The sequence below is a fragment of the Cuculus canorus genome, chromosome 1 (genome assembly GCF_017976375.1).
Source record: "Cuculus canorus isolate bCucCan1 chromosome 1, bCucCan1.pri, whole genome shotgun sequence".
Lineage (NCBI taxonomy): Eukaryota > Metazoa > Chordata > Aves > Cuculiformes > Cuculidae > Cuculus > Cuculus canorus.
Window position 1 is genome coordinate 35,841,152 of NC_071401.1, and position 24,761 is coordinate 35,865,912.

General features: G+C 36.7%; 1 long non-coding RNA gene across 3 annotated transcripts in view; it reads right to left on the minus strand.

The window, feature by feature from the left end:
* The window catches only part of LOC128853820 (uncharacterized), a 91,717-nt gene that overhangs the window by 25,556 nt on the left and 41,400 nt on the right, over nucleotides 1-24,761 (minus strand). For 2 of the 3 annotated variants that reach the window (XR_008452600.1, XR_008452605.1), the window contains exon 3: nucleotides 20,808-20,876. This is a non-coding gene — a long non-coding RNA (uncharacterized LOC128853820). Of the gene's footprint in view, nucleotides 1-16,996; nucleotides 17,776-20,807; nucleotides 20,877-24,761 lie in introns of those variants that run through there. The other variant, XR_008452604.1, reaches the window with a different exon arrangement.

Genomic DNA, 24,761 nt, shown 5'->3' on the forward strand with positions numbered 1-24,761 from the left:
AGACACCATGTTAGCATACAGGACATTCACTCTAGTTAGTGCAAACAGATTTCACATCATGTCCTTTTCCTTCTTGCTTCCTCTCATGCAGCAGTGACCAAAAAGGTACAGAAGAGCTCCATTTGTGTGCTGTTGTTGCTCATGATCCTGACAATAAAAGAGTTCACTTCCTGGCAACTGGTTCTGCTCTGCAAGCACAACAGTAGAAATTTGTCTAAGGGAAGAAAGAAACACTCTGAAAAGGATCCTGGAGTAATATAGTCATGAGAGAAATAAAAGACTCTTGAGGCAAGAATTTCTTTCTGTTGCTTTGAAGAAGAAATAGTATTATCATAAACATTTCATTTGGAACACAGAATGGATGACAAACTCAAAGAATTTCACCCAGTAAACAGCCAGTATTAGTAGTGATTTTGCTGTACAGGACTTTAATGACTCTTCTAGCTGTTATGAGACATTTTTTGTTATTTCAAGTTCTCAGGTCATCCCATCAAGGTGCTACCACTCCTCACTACATCCTGTCTTTTTAAAACTGGCTTCAGTTTTTAGACATAATCTGTGTCTCCTTAAAACCTTGCAGCTTGTACTAGTATTTATGTCTCTACAAATTTAGTCCTGTATATGCAAAAAATACCTCAGACTGCCCTGAAGAGATTCCCTCCCTCACTATCATTATATTTATGGAAAAGATATCAAGCAAGTACAATCATCTTGGTGTCACTGAGCAGGATAGCTGCCTTCAGTGATTCCTGAAGAAGAACGGATAGCTTAAGTCTATTTGTAAATTGATTTTGGTGCACAAAGCAGTAGCCCAAGTACAAAATGAATGTACTTCCCATTTGGAAGGTACACAAGCACTTTAGGAGCAATAAGGGCACCTTTCCCTTTCCAGTCAGTTAGCTGATTTGATCAGACGAAGTTTTCAAAAAGTAACTTCAGGGCACAAGCACCATTGAAAGCCCACTGAACTTGTGATTCTATTCTGCTTAGACATTTTTGAAAAACCAACCCTCTTAAATAAGTTCATACTTATCGACTTCGCTCTGAAGTTGCTTTTTGAAACCTAAGTTCTTATTTATGTCAGAGAAATCCGAGTGTCTGACTGTGACTTAATATGTCTAAATAGAGTGCCTAGAAGTTGGTAAGTCTCATATTCCACACTCAGATACTATCTTGTATTGTAGGAGTCTCATATCCCTATGGTACATACACTTCTGATACACAGAAATTTGTCGTATGTATTTGACCAAAAACTGACCTTGCTGAGTGTTTTAGAGCCCTGGGTGTCCCCTTGCACTCAGGAAGATTTCACATCCATCTCCTAATGGAACAGTTTAATATTCTATTGAATATAATGAATCAATTAGGCAAAAAGAGAGAAAGACAAATTCTTAACTTTTGGCTTTCTTGTTCAAACTCTCACCTGATTCTTTGGAGGGCTATGGGGTTTGGGTTTGGTGGCTTTGAGTGGGTTTTGGGGGTAGATTTTCTTTGCTTATTTGATTATTTAAAAAAAATATAATAGCTCGGAGAGGGAATAATCAAATTATTCATTCCGCCTAGACTGTTGTTTTGTGCTTGGTTTGGGTTTTTTTTTTCCTGGGTTGTAGAAAACCTTCTAAAAGGTAGGAAACCTGAATTTATGTTTCTACCTTTTAGAAGGTTTCTAAGATAAGCCACAGAGACTTGAAGATAAAGCTCAACCTTGTCCCAGTAAGGGCTGCATTGGATATCCATAGGTGTCAGAGAAGTCTTTGCCTGCCTCCCAGGAGAAAGAGCTAGCCATAAGTACTTAATTCTAGAAAGTTCATAGCTGACAATCTGTTATGAGAGGGATTTCCACTGGGAAATCACTGCTTTCCTGTGTTCTGGAATATGATGTCTGACCAAATTCAACTCTCAGAGGGTAGGTCCTGTCTCTATTTTCAGCTTCTCAAAACAGCTAGCCTGCTCAAGCAGTTAAGTCTTGCTTATTTATTTTTAAGATTGTCTCTTATCTTGTCATTGTAGGTAGAAAATGCTTGTGGATTTGCAGGAATGGGAAGGGTGTTTATATTTTGAAAGTCTATTGAAATTGTGGGCCTATCACTCTGTACTTATCTATCGTCCACATCTGTCTGTTTTTTTTCAGAAGTAAATACAGAGAATTTCTAAAGAACTCCCATTTTGTACTGCTGATTGACAATTTTGCCCTCAAAACACAAGGCCATATTTCAGTGTATCAGTGAATAGTACTTTAACACTCAGCAGAACTCGGTGATCTGTTGCAGAAAAGAGTCCTAACCTCTCCCAAGAGCACGTTGGGGCAAGCATGGCCAAATCCCTTACTTCAAGTTTAAAGAACAAGTAGGTAGAAGCACCAGAGCATTTCTACCCTAAGGATAAACTTAAAGAAAATCCAGTTAGGTGTACAATGCAGATGTTTACAGTTCATGTAACAGAGACACAGACAACATTTCATGATTGACATTGCCTAGCCAAAAGGTGGATTTCTTTGAGTAGTAAGTCTTTACCACATGCTTCCTCTCCAGTCAGTCTCAACAGAGAAAGACATTGCGATCACCAGGCAGCACTTCTTTGGCTAGGACATTGATATTCAAATCTGAATCTTATATTCGTAGAATCATAGAATCATAGAGTAGTTTGGGTTGGTAGGGACATTAAAGTTCATCTAGTTCCATCCTCCCTGCCATGGGCAGGGACACCTCCCACTAGATCAGGCTGCCCAAGGCCCCATCCAACCTGGCCTTGAACACCTCCAGGGATGGGACATCTACAACTTCCCTGAGCAACCTGTGCCAGTGCCTCAACATTCTCATAGTGAAGAAATTTTTCTTTATGTCGTCTATGATGTCTTTGATCAAAATGTCAAAAACATATCACAGTTGCTTCTGTGTTTCGATTACTGTTAATAGGATTATTCTGTACATTATTATTCTAACTTGCAGAGGATCATATTAACAAGCATCTAATTTAGTAACAGAATTTATCTTACTAGAATAGTATTTAAAGATTTAATGAAGCTATTAATCATTATTTTTCTGGCACCCATAAAAATTTTTTTTTTAGTAAAAAAAATAAACCAAAGTTATACAGTATTCATTATCATCTCTTTAAGTATAAAAGCACCAAAAAGGTTTTTTATATAACATCAGAAGTAATAAAAAAGCAAAAGTGTTTGGATAATATTGCAGAAGAAACCAAATATTGTGAAGCATGGAATTACACACCAGAAACCTCATATAAATTTAAATGAAAAGTTCTAATGGGAGACCTTTTAATCTAATGAAAACATATGAATTTGCAAAGGAAAACGTCTCTCATTTAAGCTATCAAATTTGATAAAATGGTCTCAGAAAGTTTTAGGTCTAACTATATTTTCAAAAAAAATAACACTTGACAGAGGTACATAATAATCTTATTGAAGAGAACCAACAGAGAAAATTAATTAAACCGGATGATACAGCAGAGAAAATGAGGCTGATATGCATCTTATTTACTGGAGTAGAAGCACATTCAGCAAAGTAGATGCTGAAATATCAGACTTATTTTATCAGTGTTCTTTCATCAGTATGTCAAATATTCAAATGACTACTTCTTGAAATATCCTTTCTTTAGTACTCAACAAGTTTAACTATCTCCAAATAATCCAACACGTATATATAAGCCAATGTAACACTAAACAATGACTGCCTTCAGATACACTTCTTTCAGTGACAAATATTCTTATTAGTTAATTAATAAATTAGACACTGTTTGGTAAATGAGCTGACATTATTTATCCTGCTAATAGCAACGATAAATTATACACTTCCATAATTCTATATATTTGGATCCTACTATTATTTCTTTAGGTTTCTGGCAAGGTTAAAAACATGGGTTTTTAATTAATTAATCTTTTCTAAACATGTCTTAACAAAATGAACGCAATAATTGATAACCCCTGATGATGTTATAATGCTATTTATCATGTTTCTTAAATAAGTTTGTATTACTCTGTTTATAATGGACAAAAACTATTTGGGGAAGTGAACAGTTCTGTGTGAATTCTGCACTTATTATGTGAATGTCTCCCTTTATTCTCAAAATATGAAAGTATAATTTTCCTTAGATAAAAAAAAGGAAAACAATGCTCCCTTTAGCATTATGATGCACTAGTCTAGTTGAGACTTTAGCACATGGTTATACATTAACTACACTATTTCCGATGTGATTAAATATATGTTGTTTGCTCCCAGTCTTTTACTATTTTTAAAAAGTGCAAGGAATATTTGGTTTTTAAAGCAAATTTGAAGAAGTACAGGCACTATCCACTTTGTTCTCTAAAACATCTTAGAGCTAATTTTGACTTTAAGCAGACTTCTGATACAATTAGCTATATGAGTTTTAAATATCAAAGAATATTCCAGACTTATTCTGTTTGAATTATATACCAGGTTTAGAAGAAAGTTTTAAAGGACTTAGCTCATTGGAAGTCATTATGCTTTTCATGGGCAGTCAGAACAAATGTTATTAAAATGAATATCTCAGTGAGATTCAATTATTTATCACAGGTTTTGCTTATAATGATACCACTTTCCTTTTTTAAATCCTGACAAAAATTTGTATGAAATAATAGTTATTCAAAAGTGAGTATTATATGACTTCAGCAAAGAAAAAGATTTTCCTTTGCCTTACAGACATTTTTTTCCTTTTGCTGTGCTTTCTAAAGAGGGATTCAGATTTCGTGTTGAAAGGGGTTTTTCAGAATTAGGTTTTCAGAAGCAGGTAGTAGATGTGAGTAATTTGAAATTAACTCTTTCTTTCTAATGCCTATAGCTGGACACATTGAGCTCAAGTCTACAAAATCAAAATTCACTTCAGGAAAAGCGTAGCTCAAAAGCTCCAAGTATGCTTTCATGAAACAAGATACATATGTAGGTTCCCAATTACATATTCTCCAGGTTTAAGGTGACTGAATATGCTTCCTTAAATTTACTCTACAAATTACTTACTAAGAAGAATGAAGCAAAACTATTGTATTTTTATAAGCAATGTTCTTATAGGATTTTAGCTACTTTTAAAAGCAAGTTATATTTTGTAATGTCCATTTCCAAATATGAAAAATAATGCTTAAGCACATAGAATTGCTAGGTTGGAAAAGACCTTTGAGATCATAAAGTCCAACCATACCTGATCGCTACTAAACTTTATCCCTGAGTGATTCATCTACCCATCTTTTAAATGCCTTTAGGGATGGTGACTCAGCCATCTCCCTGGGCAGCCTGTTCCACTGCCTGACAAACCTTTTGGTGAAGAAATTTTTATTGATGTTTAATCTGAACCTACCCTGCCACAACTTCAAGACATTCCCCCTCATCCCAACGTCTGCCACTTGGGAGAAGAGACCAATATACACCTAGTTACAACCTCCTTTCAGGTAGTTGTAGAGAGTGATAAGGTCTCCCTTCGGCTTCCACTTCCAGTCTAGACTTACTAACCCCAGTTCCCTCAGCCGCTCCTCATAAAACTACTCCCTCAGCCCCCTCACCAGCTTCGTTGCCCTTCTCTGGACATGCTCCAGGACTCCACTGTCTTTCTTGTAGTAAGGGGCCCAAAACTGAACACAGTATTCGAGGTGTTGTCTCACCAATGCCGAGTACAGGGGGACAGTCACTTCCTTTCTCCTGTTGACCACACTATTTCTTCTACAAGCCAGGATGCTGTTGGCCTTCTTGGCCACCTAAGCACAGGGCTGACTCATATTTAGCTGACTGTCAACCAACACCCCCAGGTCCTTCTCTACCGGGCAGCTTTCTAGCCAATCTTCCCCAGACCTGCAGTTGAATGGGATTGTTGTGTCCCAAGTGCAGAACTCAGCTCTTGGCCTTGTTGAACTTCATACCATTGATCTCAGCCCATCAATCCAGCCTGTTCAGATCTCGCTGTAGAGCCTCGCTGCCCTCAAGCAGATGGAAACTTCCTCCCAGGTTAGTGTCATTCACAAACTTGCTAAGGGTACACTCAATCACCTCATCCGGATCATCAATAAAGATATTGAACAGAAATGGAACAAACGCTGAGCCCTGGGGAACACCACTTGTGACTAGCCTCCAACTGGTTTTAACTCCATTTACGACAACTCTTTGGGCCTGGCCATCCAACCAGTTTTTTAATTTCCTTTTAGTTGCCCTTAGGTTTCCTGTTGGGATTTCAGTACTGCCTACTTGGAAAATCAATAGGGGATAATAATCCATGGGCCTGATCAGAGTTGGAAGTTTTCTTTCCACACCCCAACCAAGGTTCCAGGTAGGCAGTAGACTTCTCTATGTATTGGATCCAGTCTGCGTATTGGGCCTTCTGTTCCCTTTAGGGGGGAGTCCACCTATGACAATGACCCGTGTTTTCTTCTTTATAGAAGCCTTTTTGATGGATGGCTTAGAGTGTCTTAATCTAGGGAATGTTTCTTAGCTATGAGACCCATCATCCACATTAAGATTTTGTCCCACTTGCAGAGCTTCTCATCTATTGTGCAAGGGAACCTGTGAGGCTGAGATTGAAATAACGGAGACATATCCGCTCCACCAGGCAGCAACCAGCTGCCAGCCCTCACTATCTCCTAAATTTCTCTGTTCAGCTGAATGGAAAGAGGACAGGGACTGCTCTGCTACATAAGGCATGCCTGCCTCTCAGGTCTGAGACAGGGAGCAAGGCTGTTGTTCCAGTGGTCAACCTCCCTCTCACACTCCCTGATGGTCTTCAACCTGCTCACCTACTCACTGAGTTCCACCACCAAGCAAAGGAGTTCCTCCACCCAAGCACACAATCCACAAGTGAATTCCCCACTGGTGTCCAATACCAGTGCAAGAGGGGAGCACACCCTGCAGCCCGGCATCTGGGTGGCAGCATTCACCTATTGAGGCTCTGTCTGGGAGGCAGCATCAGTCACAGCTGGTGCGGAACTTGGAGACACTGTTCTTTTCTGTCAAGCGAACACCACAGATCCCTGGTTCTTCTGGCCAAGATCCAGCACCCTGCCCGCACCCTTGCCTGCTCAGCCTTCCTGTTCAAACTTCCTGGCAAACTGCCTTGCCACAGCCTCCTGATGCTCCACACACCTGTTTGCCTGCTTCTGTTCACCATGCTTCTGTCACTCACATTCTTTAGGGAGCATTTAAATCTCCTGCAGATTCTTCTGGGAATGCCTCCCTACATCATGTACCCATGTGCAAGCTGCCACTTCCACAAGTCAGGACCCGCACTCCTCTAGTTCCTTCCTGGCCTTCCCTCACTCCAGGTACTCTCTGACTGCCTCAATCTAGTGTTCAGCTGCATAGTTTACAATCTCTTCCACCGATTCCTGCCTAATGAGAGAGAATATAACCTTTCTTTGCATTCAGTTACTCTTCCCAGTACTTTACTAAATATCAAGACTTCCTAGATAGTCCCGTTCATCAGATCAAGAAGCCCATGCTTCTTAGCAGACCTGTACAGCTCAGAGTCCTTTTTAACAATCCCAGAAAAACATTCAGACAGAGGATAAATGTGACCTAGGATGAATGGCCACATCCCAGGTTCCGGATGAGTACTTTCTTACATGACAAGAAAGGTTTGGATCCAAAAGCCACAGAAATGAACAGAAGTTTTGCAGTGCGTCTTGAGATGCCTGAACAAATCGGAGGAGAGTAGTGCTTCACAAAACCAATCTTAGCTCAAGGAGGCCAATCTCCTAGGACTCCCACTACAGCTGGTGGAGAGACAAAAGTATTTGTATAGCTAATTCAGGAGAGGATTCCACAATCCTCAGGAGATTAATTTTGAATCTAATTTTAGATTCTGCTCTGCCCTTAGCAGGAACATCCTGTTTCCTGTTGATTATGTTGAACCTGGGGAGAATAGTCACCAGGGACAATGGGTAGTCTGTATGTTAAAACCCCAAAGTTCACACTCTTCCACTGTAACTCAGGTGCAAGATGATCTAAAGTGTAAACTCATATGTTGGTATCTGTAGGAGTTGTCTTATCTTATTTTTGCTTATAAAATTGTATAACTTGTAATATTAAGTATAATTATTACCTGGAACCCACCCAGCAGTGATAAACAATAAATAAAATAACAATATATTAAGACATAGTGTCATAGTAATGCTGTATGTGTACGCATGTATGCAGACTGAATTTGGGAAGAAAAAAAGAATTTTTTGCAGGTTTTTGTTGTGTTGCAAGTAATTATTTTCTGACTTTCATTTTTCCTTAATCAAAGTAGTTTAAAGAGGAATTTTTACATCATCAATGCAGGACTTCTTGAGTAGGATAAATTAAAAAGAAAAAAAAAAGTCCAAGTAGTTCTACTCTTAGAGAATTTCTATTTCTGTTTATTTCGTTCTCTACATAAGACTGGGACATTTAATGGACATTGACAGCACTGCAACAGTAACAACTACACCTCAGCAGTCACCACAAAAGAATTCTTAGTGCTGGAAATTAATTTCTTACAAGGTGACAACTCCATTTTATTTTCATTTCAGCAGATGAAAAACTTACTGCTCAGTTTTGGGTGCACGTAACAAATAGTACCATGAATATTCTGTCACTATGGCATTCCCTGTGGTCTGTGCTAATAACACTGCAAATGGCAGCCAATTTGGCAAAATTTATGAATGATCAAGGTTAAACATGAAAAAAGATCAAATGACTCTCTAACCAGTCTTGCTATCAGTTGATCCAGCCTTGTTCTACAGAGCGTGTTTTCAAGAACTAATGTCTCAAGCAATGTAGCTATCACAACTGCTCCTTGAGGTTACCCACAGCTAAATATGAAGCATTCGTTCATATTTAACCTACATTTTCTTTTAATTCAACTGTTGTGGCAGGTTGGCTTTGGCTGGATTTGCTGACCAGCTGCCAGACACCTACCCAGCCGCTCTTTCATTTCTCTTCCTTAACAAAATAGGAGAGAAAAAAAGATGAAAAATCTCATGAGTCCAGACAAAACCAGGGAGATCATCTATTACTGTCACAAGCAAAACAGAATTCACTGGTTGAAGACTGCTTTATTTCTCATTAGAATAAATTAAGTTGGTGAAAAACAAAGAAAGACAAAAGCTAAAAGCTCTTCCTTCCACTCTTTTTCACCAAGGCTCCACTTCTCCCATTCACCTTCTGATCCTGCAGCTCCTAAAAAGCACAGGTGTTGGGGAACAGCCCATAACACCATGTCTCTGCCCATTCCTCCTCCTCACACTTTTCTTTCCTCCTGTAAGAGATCTTCATTATCAGCAGTTCCTTCAGGGTACAACAACCTGCTCTAGCATGCAGTCGGGTCCTCTGTGGGCTGCAAGTGGATATCTGCTCCACCATTAACCCTCATAGACTGCAGGAAGACAATCTGCTTCACCACGGTCTCCTCCACAGGCTGCCAGGAAATCTCTGCACCAGCACTCAGAGCACGACTTCCCTCTCCTACTTTTCTCACCTTGGAAAACAGTCAACAGGTCTGTTCTCGTTCTTCATTGCCTCTGCAGCTTTTTGCCTTCACCTTGGCTGAGGGGCTCACCTAATGACCTGCGGTATCTCCATTGAAATCAGCTAGAACCGGCTCTGTTCAGCAAGAGCCAGTCCCAACCTCTCCTCACAGAAGCCATCCCTGCAGCCTCTCTGCTGCCAGCACCTGGGCACCTGCACCAGGTATGACTGTACGCCCTTCAAAACTGTAAAAGAGTCTTCAACTCCTTGGTGTCAAATCTTAATCTCACTAACATCCATGGCAAAACTTTAGTAGTATTTTTACCCGTAGCACTTGGCTTTGCTTAATCAAACTTATTTAATGTTTATAAACTTTCCTTATAAAGAGGGAACTTACATATTTTCTTCTTTATAAATTTCTCTTTTCTATTCTTCCAACAGCCTCGCTATTACTGCACTTGGAATTGTGACTGAAAGAATGAAAATTCTTAAATTAGCAACTAGCTATATTACTGTTTATCCTTACTGTCTTTTGCTTATAATTTCTTGGTTCTCATCCTACAACAAATCATTTCTATTGATCTAAATTTGTTAAGTATGATTTCATGAAAGTTTTAATCTAATGCCTTATTAAAATCCTTTTATATCACAGCTAACCTTTCATCTTCAAATTCTGAGCAATTTTGCCCAAAATCTTTCATCTTCTAGTAAAGTACACCCTTTGTATTTCAAGGATGCTCATTACTCTGGATTTCAGTTAGCTTTTTTGGAGTTGATGTTCAATAGTTTTAGCAGAAGTTTCATTTTAAGAAACAGTAATTCAAAGTAACTGGGTAATTTTATGCCAGTAGTACTGGAAACCTTGGAAACTAAAACTACCAACATTTGAGGAAAAGGCTGGTGAGCACAGACAAGAAAGAAGGCATAGACGGAAAGAAAAATCATGAAGATATGAAGAAGAAGAAGAAGGAGAAAATTCCCACCTAAGATAAAGAATAGACTATCAGTGACTTTAGTTAACGGAATGGATAAGGATGACATTAATTTGGAATGCATGAAAAAAGTTGAAGGAGAAAGATAGTTTATTCATGTTTTGCCCACAACTAATTTCAGAGAATAATGCAATTTTGTCTGTAGTTAGATAAATATTATCATATAAAATAAAATAATTAATACTTTTTTTTTTACATTATGAATATGTCTAAAGTCTGTTAAAGAAAAAGAGATGAGAGAAATCCATAAGGATGTATTTTATAATCTTTAAAAACCTGTATTAAGACCAGTGGTTTTATTGTCTTTTGCTTAAATAACTCTACAGGGAATGTTTTTACATGACTTGAAAGAGATGAATAATAGTGGCCACTGACAGAAAAATTGGTTGAGAATTATTCAACTACTAGTCATACATATAGACCTCTTAGAGGACCTGAGTTGTCATGAGTCCTCAAGTGAGGATTTCAGAGACAGGTTTAAGGACTACAAAGCACAGGATGCACTTTACCTTTAATAAACACACATATCATTAACAACCTGTCATGTAACGGTTGTAGGGCTCACAACAAATACTTAGAGACACTACTCCAAAGAGAACAAGTCACCATATCATTTGTCCTTTCAATACACAGCTGTAATTAGAAACCTCGCATTCATTTTATGTGGGAAATGCGGCTTTATGATTATATCTGTTCTAGGAGCAGTGACCTAACTCTTGTAGGCATCATTCTGTGTCTTTTAGTGTTTTACATGTAAAAATTAAGAGAGAGGTCTATTTTCATACAAACGAAACAAAGATGTGAGTTAAAGATGACCTGCCGCTTATTTTTAAGTAACTAAACATGTTTTCTGTGTGCTGAGTGTCCTAAATATCAAGGGTAATGGGAACAATCCTCAAGTAAATAATTTATCTTTCTTTGCACCTATACAGCACAGGTCCCTTGAAATCCAGAGTAAGGTACACATTACCTGATGTACCATCTTTCCTGTGCTTTTCAGTCTCACATCACACTTAGAAAGGAACCTCTGTTAACCATGATGAAAGAATTTGGATAACTAAAGGAATTTTATGTTCATCAAATTTAAGAGTCTCATGTCTACTTCAAGGTCCAGAATGCACTTTGCTGATAAAAAAAAATATGCTTTATGGTCAAGATTTTATATATTTATGCAATGCATCAAGTTTAAAAAGACTATAGAATTCAACCTAGTAAAGTTCAGAAAGTTTCCTGTCTCTCTCATGTTTTCAGATGCTGAATCACATTTCCTTGTGCCTATGACTAGGTTATCAGATTATCCAGACAGAACCTTCATATCCAGTTGCTAATTAGTGTCTATAAGAGTTCATATTATTTCTAATATTTATGAGCAGTTTTCAAGAGTTATAATTACTTTTATTACACCACCATTACCATTTCATTTACCCAGTGGCCTTTTATAATCAGGGAAAAAGAAGAATAAGAAATTTAAAAATCATGAGAATCATGACATCATCTCAACAGTTGTCTTTCTAAAGAGCAGATTGTAGAAAAATTTGTAACAACACTACTATAACTTACAGATATTTTTATGTGTGTGTTAACGGAAGAAGAGCCTAGGCATGCTTACTCACCCTGAATAGGGCCTTGAGCAGTTAAATTCTACCATTTAAGGCCACAATTGGTTTAAGTTCATTAAAACCTTTGAGCAGTAACAGTTTAAATGCTCTTTGCACAAAATACAGTAATTTGATTTTCATACAGTCTGGCAGTTTGTCTCATTATGCTTCCATCACTGTGAAATTTACAACAACTGGCAAAGAAGTTTCCTCGTATACAAAACGCATGAACACTATATAACGTACATGACATTATTCATAAAAAAAGGCTGCAATAAACTAGTATTTTAGCAGTTAGATAAGGAATCTACTGTCTTCCTTACTAAATTACAGTACACCCATTGGCTTTGTACCACAGTTAAAATTATCCACAGATTATATGCATCATATAATTAGTGCTCAACAGCCTTTTGTGTGATTTACTTTACTAAGAGAAATAGTTCTGACAAAGATGGACAGAATCTACAAATCAAAGAGAGAGCAATGACCATTGTTGTCATGTTACAGTGATAAATTAAACTAAAACTGCTTTAAAAGTTCCAAGCTGTTCCGCTTCTGGGATCACAATCTTTCCGCCATGGGTAAAATCTGTATTCACAGTTACTTAGCTAGGAGCAGAGGGATCTGTGCTCTGGTTTTCCAGGAACCGCTTACATACACAGTGGATAAAATATATTTTAGGCACCCAAAGGAAGAGTTGAACACCCAAACATAAAGTCTTCTGGTATATTGAGACACTATCTTTTAACGCCTATTTTTTTATAGGCTATAATAGAGTCATTCTTAATCTTCCATTTGGTAAGAAAAATAATCTCAATATTAGGAGTTTTTCACTTTGCAATCGCTTTCAACTGGTTTAGTCAGTCCTGTGGTACTTCTCTGGATCCCTTCCCATTTATCATCATGACATTTTTTGAGAGGACATTTGAGGATTGTCTTGCATAATAAGAAAAAATTCCAGTAATATTTGAAATGTGATAGCCTGAGGCTTCTACTTTATGCCATTAAGAATGAAGTTCCCTAGATCACAGAAGGTTACTTCAGGTTTTTAAATTCTTCCTGAATTTTATAGGTATTTAAGGAGTCAGTCATCAACTTTACAGCATGATTTGATGATCTGGTATTTATAAATTTGCTTTATTTGCATATCTGCTGAGTTGCATGTATTTGTAGATGCTATTCTTTCTCAACTTTATTCATATAAAGGTTGATTATCATCCCTTTTTTTCCCCAAATTCTCCCTAACTCAAGAAAACTTAGAATTGTTGGGGATTTTTCTAGGGCAAAGTGCCACTCCTCCTACTATTTTCTTAAACGATCCTTCCTAAAAGAAGCATAAATGTTGATTTTACCATTATAGTCACATGAATCATCTCCTCAGATTTCTGTAATACCAACCAGGTTGTGTTTATGCTCATAAATAAGCAATTCTAATTCTGTTTGTTTATTACCCAAGATCCTATCATTGGTGTATAGGCAATTAAAGATTAAAGAATTTCTTCTCTCTTCATCTTTTGGTGTCTTGATTAATAATGTTCTCAGCATCACAATTCTGTGCTGAAAGTTCATGTTTCCTCTTTTCACCCTTCTCTTTTATTTGATGTTATCCTAACTACTGCAGAATACTTCTTTGGTACTTCTCTCAGTGATGTTTTCTAAGGAACATTAGAAGATTCTAAGGACTTCCTCATACCTATGCTGAAATTAATTCTCGTAACTGATTGCCATTTTATGAGCACTGTGACACCTTAACAGAAATACGTCATTGGCTGGCAAAGTAGAATGCCATGCCTCTGTGTTTACTTCTGAAAGAAGCAAATAATCTACTTGAGGGTTGTTGGTATTGTGCCACGTTTCATATTTTTTTTAATCAGAAAAAGTTTCTGGTACTACAAAACACTTTACAGTATCTAGGAATCCACTTGAAGTTGTGTTATCTACTGACTTTTAACTAGGGTGCTACTGGACCATGCTAGGGCACACTGAATCAGATGTCACTTTGTATCCATAAATATCATGCTCAAATTTCTCTTATGGCAAAACAAAATAAGTTGTGACCTGGTGATAAGGATACGGAGCTGTTGGAACAGATGAGAAGGGCTACAAAGATGGTTGGAGGGCTGGAGCACCTTCCCTATGAGGACAGGCTGAGAGGGCTGGACTTGTTCACCCTGAAGAAGAGAAGGCTCAGAGGAGATCTTATAGGACCAGAGGGAATGGGTATAAACTGAAGAGGGGCAGATTTAGACTGGACATTAGGAAGAATTTCTTCACTGTGAGTGTGGTGAGGCACTGGAGTGGGTTGCCCAGGGAGGTTGTGGATGTCCCACCCCTGGAGGTGTTCAAGGCCAGGTTGGATGGGGCCTTGGGAAGCCTGATCTAGTGGGATGTCCCTGCCCATGGCAGGGGGAATGGAACTACATGAACTTTAAGGTCCCTTCCAACTGTAACTATTCTATGATTCTATGATTCTATGATATGATTTCCTTTCACCGAGCTGTCAGGCTTCAAAAATTGCATGATTCACAAAAAAAAAATATGTTCATAGGTAGTCATTCTCAAGTATGTCATTTCTTAGGAACATTTTAAAAATAATTAGAGTTCAGAGTTGAGTTAATGTTTAAATGATCAAAATATATTTCTGCTTAAGTAATGATGTTATTTTATTAACAACTGTTTTACTACCATGAAAATCACAGAACTAGATGATCTTTAAGGTCTCTTCCAACCCTAACCATTCTATGATTCTATGATTCTATGATTCTATGATCTAAACGAACTTGAACTACAGACTGGTCACTATTTTTTTTCATAGGCAAATTCAATTTCTTTAATCATGCAAGCAAGGTTTACAGCACATCTCTTGGGAGTATACAAAGATCTTAATCAACCTCAGTTATGACTTTTAGAGTTAGCAGATATTCTTAGGACTGACACATATGTCCTGATTCAACTTTTGTAAAAGTTGATAAATTATCTTCTCTTGCTGATGTTTGAAGGAAGAAAAAGTCCCTGCTAAGCACGCTCTTGTGGACTTCTGACAGGATATTGTGAATAACATTTTGCAACAATAATGACCATAGGGTATAATTCCTGCTCCATGGAAATCGGTGAAACTTCTCGCTCCTTACTTCACACATGATCTCTGTCTTAAAAGATGTGTTTTGGTTGTCCAGATAAAGCTAAACATTATCATTTGTGTCATGCTTTCATATTGCAAACGATCATCTCTCAATTCAGATGTAGGGAATTGAATCCAAATAGCTCCTGTCCTGTATCTGTCAGTCCCACATGAATTAATGAGATGCAGGATACCTAAAATAGCACTAAATGTCTCTTTAGGCCACTGAATTTTACCCAAGGCATTTATTTACCTGGGACTTATGTATGTAAGTTGTGGGGAAGATGAAAGACAATTCCATTTTTGTATACATATTTGCATTTTAAATATAACTTTAGTATGAATTTGTCATTCAAGCAAGCCTTCTTTTAGCAGCAAATCCTTAGGAAAGAAAAAAGGAATTGAACTGAGAGACTTCCTAAGAAGTCTAAATTTTCTTTTATTTTTCATGGGATGTAATGAATACTCTTTCTTCTATCTTTCACTACCAAATAAAATATTTTAATTTGCATTTATTTGCCTCTAAATCACCTCTATCTATTTTCCTACCTTTTCTTAAAGTACTTATCCTCCATTTTCTCATTATAAGGAGCTAGCCTTTAAATTTGAGTTCTGTTAATCTGATCTTTGATATATATCGTAAAGCAACTCAGAGTTAATTTCGGTCTCAGTAATTTCAATCACATGTACAGATGTCTTTGGCTATAGATGCAAAGTCAAGTATTTTAAAATCTTCCTTTAAAGTGAACCAAAGTTATGCCTTCATGACACAGAACTAGGTGTTTCTACTCAAACTACCTCTGAGTGAACCGTGTGTGTATATGAAGAACAACAAGGTATCATGCAGACACTATAGCTAAAGGCCTAGGAACTCTACAGGCACATTAATGTAGTGCTGGGACTCTTGTTTCTATTGTTGTCCCATCGTTTTTCCAATTGTTATATCTTTTTTTTTTTTCCAGTGGAATTCTGAAACATCTGAGACACTTTCTTTCAGACATCTATGTTCTTCCTAAGGCATTCCATATTATATAACCAAATTTTTGCAGGAACATGGGTTCCCACTATGAACACTATGTCACTCTCTAAAGGGCGAAAGAGACAGGAAAAAAACAACTTCAAAATTGATATCTAGCACTTTTCTGATCTTCTGATTTTGCTTTTGGGTTTGTACTGTTCTTTTTTTTTTTAAAAAAAAAAGATCAACCAGCAATTCTGAATTATCAGATAGCATGCTCCACTGATAACTAGTTTCCTTCAGACAAAGGAGGGTGAAAATCAGCTTTACATTCTAGAAAACACAATTTGAGTACATCAATATGTCTCCATATGAACTAAGAGTTCAAGTTCCTAGTGTAGTTCATGGAGACCTACTCAAAGTAGCAAGTAGAGTCCAAGGAACCAGTCAAATGACCAAATGTAGGTGACTACTTTAGCATGCAAAGACATGCTTTCCACTGACTGTACTGTTCAGTTTCCATACTGGCAGGTGAATACCCACCTATTATGCAGGCAGAGCGTTCTTAAGTATAAGGACTGAAACTGAGTCCTTGATTCAGCTTCCAGCACACAGGTATTTAGTACACTGAGATAACCAGAGTATCCGAAGAATTCATGCGAAGGCAGCAAGCATAACATGCAAACATAACACACAAAGTCTGCACCTGCTGAGAGGCAGGTGGGGCACTGCAAGGTATATAAGGTGGCATTAGACAGCTGTGTTTAAGCAATGAATGGAGCCCATTGCATCTTGCTGCAAAACTTTGACTAAAAATGTTTCTGGGTCTTTATAGGCAGAGCAGAATGCAGGCTAGTCTAGGTTTTAGTTCCATGATTATTATTGTTGATTTTAAAGAAAACTGTCCATACCATGTCAATCTGATTAGTCTCCAATATAGTATAAAAATGTATTATTGACAAACAATACTCGAAATTTACAATGAAATTCTAAAAACAGTGAAATGGTTATTAGTGGCTTTAATGAAGATTTTATATACAGGGAAACAAACTTCCAAAACATAGCAATTTATTTTCTTTCAGCAGTAAAAATATATTCTTGTAAATTGTAAAAGTTCCTGTACTTGTAAAGATTCATTTTTAGCAAGTGTATGTTATCAATAAGAAGCTAGTAATCTCATTAAATGACTGCATTTACAAGCATCCTAGAATGTATTATTCCCATGATCCAAAAATTTTTGAACTAAAAGAGATTAAAAGGAGGCAGAGTGAGGCATTAAAAGGAAAGAAGCAACTGCTTATATTTCAGATAAATCAAATTTGTTCATCACAGTGTTTTGCAATATTACAGAAATGGTGGTGATCTGAAGATATATGCAGTTCAGGGTTTCGAGGAGCTGGTCTTCTTAGTCCAATTGATAGTGTTGGAAAAAAATTTCTACATTACACAAGGAACTAGCACTTAGTTTTCATGGGGATGCTAAGTTCCTAGAAAATGCCCTAATATTTTGCAAGATTCTTTTGAAGGACAAGTGATGACATGTACAGAAAAAAAATGAATTATCTGTTCTTTGTCTCACATTGTTACTTCATGATTAAGTCATGATTAAGAAGAAAGTCACTTTGTTGTCCTCCTGGGATACAGCAATCTCATCTGTGTATTACTAGGGAAAGAAAAATAAAGTTAGCTTTCTCTTCCAGGTCTGCAGTGTGCTTACTTTCTCTTTTTGCTGATTAAATGCTTTCTTTACTTTTGAAATAATATTAAAAAAAACACACTAAAAACTTTAACTTTCTGATTTAAACCAGGTCATTTGTCTTAACATACACAGAAATGGTCATCCACAGCCCCCAAAAAACTTCCAACAAACAAATTCAGCAATAGCTGCCATGAACTAAGAGTGTTTTACATTTCCTTCAGCATAAAGCAGGGAAAAATAAAACCCATCACTAAGTAAATGAAGTGGATCTCAGCGTAACCAATCTATGAGATGAAAATTAGTTTAATTCCCATGGTAGGAAAGTTAAGAGATTCATAGATTAAAGGGCCAAATGGGACCGTTGTGATCAAATTTATAAACTTATGCAGAGATTTTCAAAGGCACAGAAGACATTTGAGTACCTAATTCCCACTGACTTACAAAAGAAGTTGGATTTTAATTGTAACTTCATTTAAAAACGTGCCTTTCAAAAAATAGTAGTTTGACCAATACGCTGAATCCTAAATAATAATGCATAATAGTCAACTTTTCCCAATAATTCAATTAAAACTGTCTCAAAGTAGTTAAAATGCAAACAAACTGTAGCACTCTCAGAGAGTTGTGTTTTCCTGAAGAGGATTTAAAAGAAATTTGATCATTAGACCTATCCACAAGCCTGGGCAGATGGTGAACGTATCTATATATTGAAATCGGAAACACAACTTTTGGACCGTTTCCATGTAAAGTAAGAAGAAGTACATTGAAAATCTTACACTTGAGGGAAAACACATTATTGGATTTATTTGATGAAACTATTCTTTCTGTATGCAAGATGACATGATGACTTGACCGTGTAATTACAAATTACAGGTATTTGAACTTACTAAAGCACAGTCAAGATCTGTTATATTTAACTTGGTAGGGGTTAAATGCAGTCCAGCAACTAAAAAGGGCTATCTTTGAGCAGGAAATGGCACATTCATAAAAAAAATTCAGGAAATTTGTTCATCTCTTAGAACAAACTGCTTCTCCATGGTCTACTTCCTATATTTAAATACAGTTTATCTTAGTTTTAAAAATAGTATGCTAATGTAACAACAGGGAATAGAGGAACAGAGGAAGTGTTATGTGGATAAGACAGTGATCCATCTATTCCTAGTATCCGGTCTCCAACAGTGGCTGTTAACAGGAACTCTTTCTTTTGTTAAATATATCTGTTGTCTCTTAATGGAAGTTTTAAAACTCTAGTTGTATTTCTCTTCTGTTAAGTTTTCATTTTTTTTTTTTTTTTTTTACTTATTTCACCATTACTGGCTATGCTTTCTGAAGTGTTGCCAGAAACGTAACTGCATACTTTTTTTATTCTAACTTTGCTGGCTCTGAAGAGATTTTTCCTGTTGGTCTGAAGGATTCTCTCTAGTTTTGGAGACAGAAAGAGAATTTATCTAAGACTGGGAATACTTACAGAACTGAAATTTTCCTGACATGGAAGAATTTGTTTTCAGTGCATCTGCTGCTGCTGCTTCCTTCCTAAGGTGACTGACGTGAGAGCTCTGGCTGCTAATATGCTGACCTCCCAAAGAACAGAAGAAAATAAATCTCTGCATTGTGTATGGTTTCTAAATATCTGCAATAATCCTATGCTCTCAGAAGCTGAATTGAAAGAATTTTTTTAAGTGTTAGTCAGTTCCTTCTACAGTCTGGTCTTTTTACTTGTATGTGCATTACTGGAATTAAGCTCTGAAATTGTGCGTTTGAGTAGTTCTGGCTAACAGCTACTTTCTCTACCAAATGGAAATAAACAGAAATTGATCTGACTGATGTGTATTAGTAGAGGAAAAAGTAGTGTTATCTTTTCATTTTTTCTGAGAGTCAGGTTTTCGAGTTGAGTATCCTATGCAAAGAAGTAGAATTTACTGGCTCCAGCAGACCATACTGATGCCTATTTGCAAAGTTCATGCATAAACAAACTAACAGTTTTGAAATGGTAATGAAATTACTAGAAAGAGGTGGTGTACTTTTTATCTTCTCCAACAAGCAACAGCATATTGTCTCCCTCTGCTATTGCTAACAGGAATAATGATGAAGAAAGCATAATGCAAAACAGAAAAAAAAGTTGTTCACAGACTTAGTTCTATATTCTTCCATGAAACAGAAACAGTTTTTCACTCAACCTCTCTTTAAATATTCATGCTGAGGATTGGACAAAAAAACTTTTTTTTTTTGAGAGAGAGAAATGATTTCTTATGTTCATTTTAGCTAAAAATTTCCTTTCATTATATAAGGATATTTCATATCACTGATATGAGATTATTTCATTTGAATCTCCCACCATTGATTATTAATACATGGACTCTGTTATACAGCCCAGATAACACTCCCCAAGCTGGATTTTCACCAGGCTGCTGCCACCTTTGGCTTCTGTCATATTGAATTCAAGCCCTTTTAGGCTTTCTTTGTCCCTTTTTTTTTTTTTTTTTCTGATTTCCTTACACACTTCCTCAGCACAGTTCTCTGTCCATTCTGCTTCAGAGAAATGAGATATAAAGATCCGGTTGCCCTACTTTTCCCTTTATCCCACCTCTCTTCTCCTCCATTCACTGTTGACTTTGTGTGGACATTCATGCTTCTTAAGCATCCTTTTTTTTAGGAGAATCACAGAATTGTTTAGGTTGGAAAACACCTTTAAGATCATGAAATTCAACCATGAACCCAGCACTGCCAACTCCACCATAAACCATGTCCCCAGCACCAAATTCACAGGTTTGTTAAATCCCTCCAAGGGTGGTGACTCCATCCCTTCTCTAGGCAACCTCTTCCAGTGCCTGACAACCCTTCTGCGAAGAATTTATTCCTAACATCCATTGTAAACCTCCTGTAGCGTAGCTTGAGGCCATTTTCTCAGAGATCACCATACCTGTGGTAGTAAAAGCATACAGATTTTTCAATGTGCACTTTAGAAGATACAAGTATAAAGAAAATTAAACATATCTTACCTGACTTCATCTCCTTATTGCTCTTGGTCCTCTAACTGTCCTCTTGCTCAGTCTTCCAACTTGCCTCTGCTGAGAAATATTCAGACTAGCTTTATTGTCTGTTGGCTTCAAAATGTTTACAAACATCACAGTTTTTCAAAGGTAACTGCAAGTTTGCATGGAACATAGAAAGATTCAACTCTGAGAAGTCACTCATTTTACACTAGAAATATTTTTGTGATTAAACCAGTATGAGTAAGTATCAAACATTGCTTTGCTGATCTGGAAGGAGTCAGCAACATTCAGGAGGAGAACCTGCTAACAGTAGGAATCTCTTTCTTCTCTCCCCTCCCCCTTGCTTTCTTTCCTTATCTACTTTTTCTCTTCACTGGATCCAAAAATACTGGAGTTTTGTTAGGATGAAATATACGCTTCCAGGCATGCCTTGAGTAAAATGCTATTGTGGCATCAATGTGTCAGTGTCGTTACTTTATATAGATGCTGAAACTTGATTTCTTAGGCCTTATTTAAGCTCGCCATGTAAATAGGTTTCTTTTGATCATCTGACTGTTTCTTGAGAATCCAATATTTTCCTGCTTGCTTCATGTGGATGTAGAAGCTGAGCTACTTCAGGGCAACTTTTGTGCTTACTAAGTAAGATAATATTGTTTCTGGAATTAATTTCTAGAAGAACCAAGAATAATCACAAAAACTGCAAATGTGAGGTTCAAAGGCAAACCCCACTTTTTTTTTTTTTTCACTTTGGTTGTAAGGACAGAAAGTCAATATTTTTGGAAAACAGCCACATAATGGGTAATATTTAACATATTTTTCCTTGGGGAGCTAGGAGATGTATTGATAACAAATGCCCCAGTTTACTTTTTTTAATCATGAAAGGTAATCAAACATCACAGCAACAGCAATAAGTTAAAAATCTCTGAAGAAGAAAAGCAATTAGAAACTTGCAATATACCTTAAAATATATTACATTTCTCTTATTATCATTTTACGTGAGAACAGAATGCACACATTGCAGTGGAAAAACAGCTGCAGCCCATTACAAACATGAACCATAAGGAATAATAGCCTGTTCTTAAACTTTTCAGTATGAACATCGTATATAACCAGTACATATGAAAAATATAATTCTTGTGCTTAGCTCACCATAATGGAATCTTTATTTTCTCACATATTTCCAATTTTCCTCTGTCCATGTATAATCCTTTCTAGGTGTCCAGGAGAGAAGCATCAAAACAAAAATTAGATTGACTTTAGGTCCTTAATGTTACTCCAGAAATACACTACTTTTAACTGTGTAATTATGATAAATCACCACAGTTTGCATATTTGGAAGTATTAAAAGATATTGTTTGAAGGAAAAAAGGATTTTAGGCAATTGAGGTTTTTTTTAAAAAAAAATTTATTTTAGGACATTATTTAATTTCTAAGCTGTCTTTTGTATCAGTGTGGTCCTAAATAAATAAATAAATAACCTTATTACATTTTTCATTGTATATTTCCCAGTAAATATGTCTTTAGCTTCTAACCAGGGAAGAGGGGAAACAAATATCAGTTTCACATATGCAGTGAATGATATTTCAGTGTTTTGGATTCTTCAGTAAATTACATGTTCATCTCTTACTATTCAGAAATGAAAAAATCAGTAGGCTCAATCTTCTAATTTCATGCATTATTTTATTCCATGAAAGTTCCTTTGAAAACTACAATTTTGTCAATTTTTTAATGCTTTGTCACATTGGTCACAACCAAACTACTGCGTATTACAGAACTGCTTCCATAAAGCACAACATGTATAAATGTCTTTTAACTTCATAGGAATAGTGTTGAAGGAGATTTTACAGAGCAGGTTAGTGTCTTGCTAAGGAGAATTGGCCTGCATTTTGAATTAGCATATTTAGTATTGCTTTAGTCACAGGAGAGTAAAATTATGGTATTTTCATATTCTGTTCTATAGAGTGTTAGTGGCACGGTTATTAGTTGTATAATTGAAAAAAAGTAAAAAAGGTAAATTGCAAGAAAGGTAAAATTGGGGGAAATTATGCCTGATTTCTTTGTTGAGGTATAGCAAAAAGCTGTAGCTTTCCCAATTAAGATGGAGAGGTTTGGGGGATCTTTCACACAGAAAGGATTCTTTTCCCCTCCCAGATGATTTATTAAGAGTTTGTACAAAGATTTCAGTCTCCTGTGAATTCTCCTAATTTGTTCATCTTTGAGCATACACAAGAATGTGATAATTCAATATTTTTAATGCAAAAATATGCAGAAAATGCACTTAAAAATACTGTAAGGGCACTTAATACAGCAAAAAGAAATTGGAAAGGCACATCTGCATTTTGTTTTCCTCTCACTTAAGCCACCCTCAGAAATGGTGGCTTGGATATTACCCATATGACATTTTGAATACTTTATACCTTGTTAGTGAAATTTGCCTCAGACATTTTACTCTGCATGCAGTCTGCCAGTATACAGGCCATCTTGAAAGCATCCTTTAAATAATATCTCTATTTGCTCTACCTCTTATTATTAATGTATTTCAGAGGATGGGTTGTGAACACAGCTCTCTCTACTTTCCATGGACAGAACTGCTATTCCTGGAGTTGTCAGCTCCAGCTGTGTCACAGAAGTCTAAAAATAAATGGATATACTGCAACCTGGTGAGCCTGTTATACTCCTGTGGTGCCGATTCTTGCTCCTCAGTGAGTTACACTAGTTCAGCAGGGCTAGTCCAAGGGAAGTTCTACCCTGCTCTCGTGTATTTGTAGAGAAAGATTTTGAAGTCTTTCTTGGGAATGGAGAAGAAACTTGTCTGTTCTTGTTAAGCATATAATAAAACACACTGAAGATCTTTTCAAGTCTGCAGCAGTTCTGACTTTGCATGGTGCCAGCACAGTCTTCCTGCAAAAATCTAGACTGTGAAGGAATATATAGTTAATCCATTCCTGCAAATAAGTGGAACAAGAATCACTCCATGAAAAACACCGATTTTCCCCTGAAACATACTCTCCTTTTTTCTCTTCAAACCCATTAGTCTACATCTTGTACATATAAGAGTTAGCCAGCCTCTGATTACAACCACTGATGTGTCATTTACACAGTTTTCCTTCTTCCAAGAAGATTTCTGTCAGCATTTTTGCTGTTTTCTCCAAACAATGTGGATTCTCAGTGTGGGTTTTCCCTATCAGAGGAAAGGAAAAATACTATGAAATAAAATCAAAGCTCTAGATTTAGAATAAAAAAAGTTAGCCTCCGAAATGTAAAGACAGCACATTAAATGATTAAATGTGTTGTCCTAACAGTTTAAAAAAAAGAATGGAGGAGAGGGTCTTAAATGATTTCAACAAAAGCCAGCAAAATTAGAAGTAAGCACTAACTCCATTCTCTGGAAAAGAGAGATGGTGAAATCAGACAGTACCAGTTGCCTTTATTAAAAAAATGTGTTAAGTCTCTTGTAATAATCTTCAGTATATACAGTTGAAACAAAACCCTACTAAGTTCCAAGCAAAACTGAAAACATTGTTACAATTCAAAAAAGTTGTTTGAGGCATTTAAAATTTGGTAATAGAAAGTAAGACATTATAGATACTGTCAGCTCAGTGATTTGTCTTCAGTTTTATCTACTGCAGAGCAAGAGGTCAAGGTTAAAGAATGACCAAAAGAATTCTGCCTTTGGAGCCAGCAGGGACAAGAAGGATATGCCCTTCTGGACTCAGGGAAGGGTGAAGGTGCAGCTCACTTCTCTCTGGAGCACTAGATGTCTGGCTACAGCAACGAAAATGGAAATTACAATCTCAAAGATGGGAGAATAAATTGAACAGCACGGGGAAGTTTTTAAATAAGGAAGAATCCTCAGAAATGATTGAGGACTCTCTGGAAGGCTAAGCATGTGTGTAGGACCTGAATCTGCTTGCTTTAGAACTTTCTCTTAACAGTGAATAAAGGGATTTAAGATAGCAA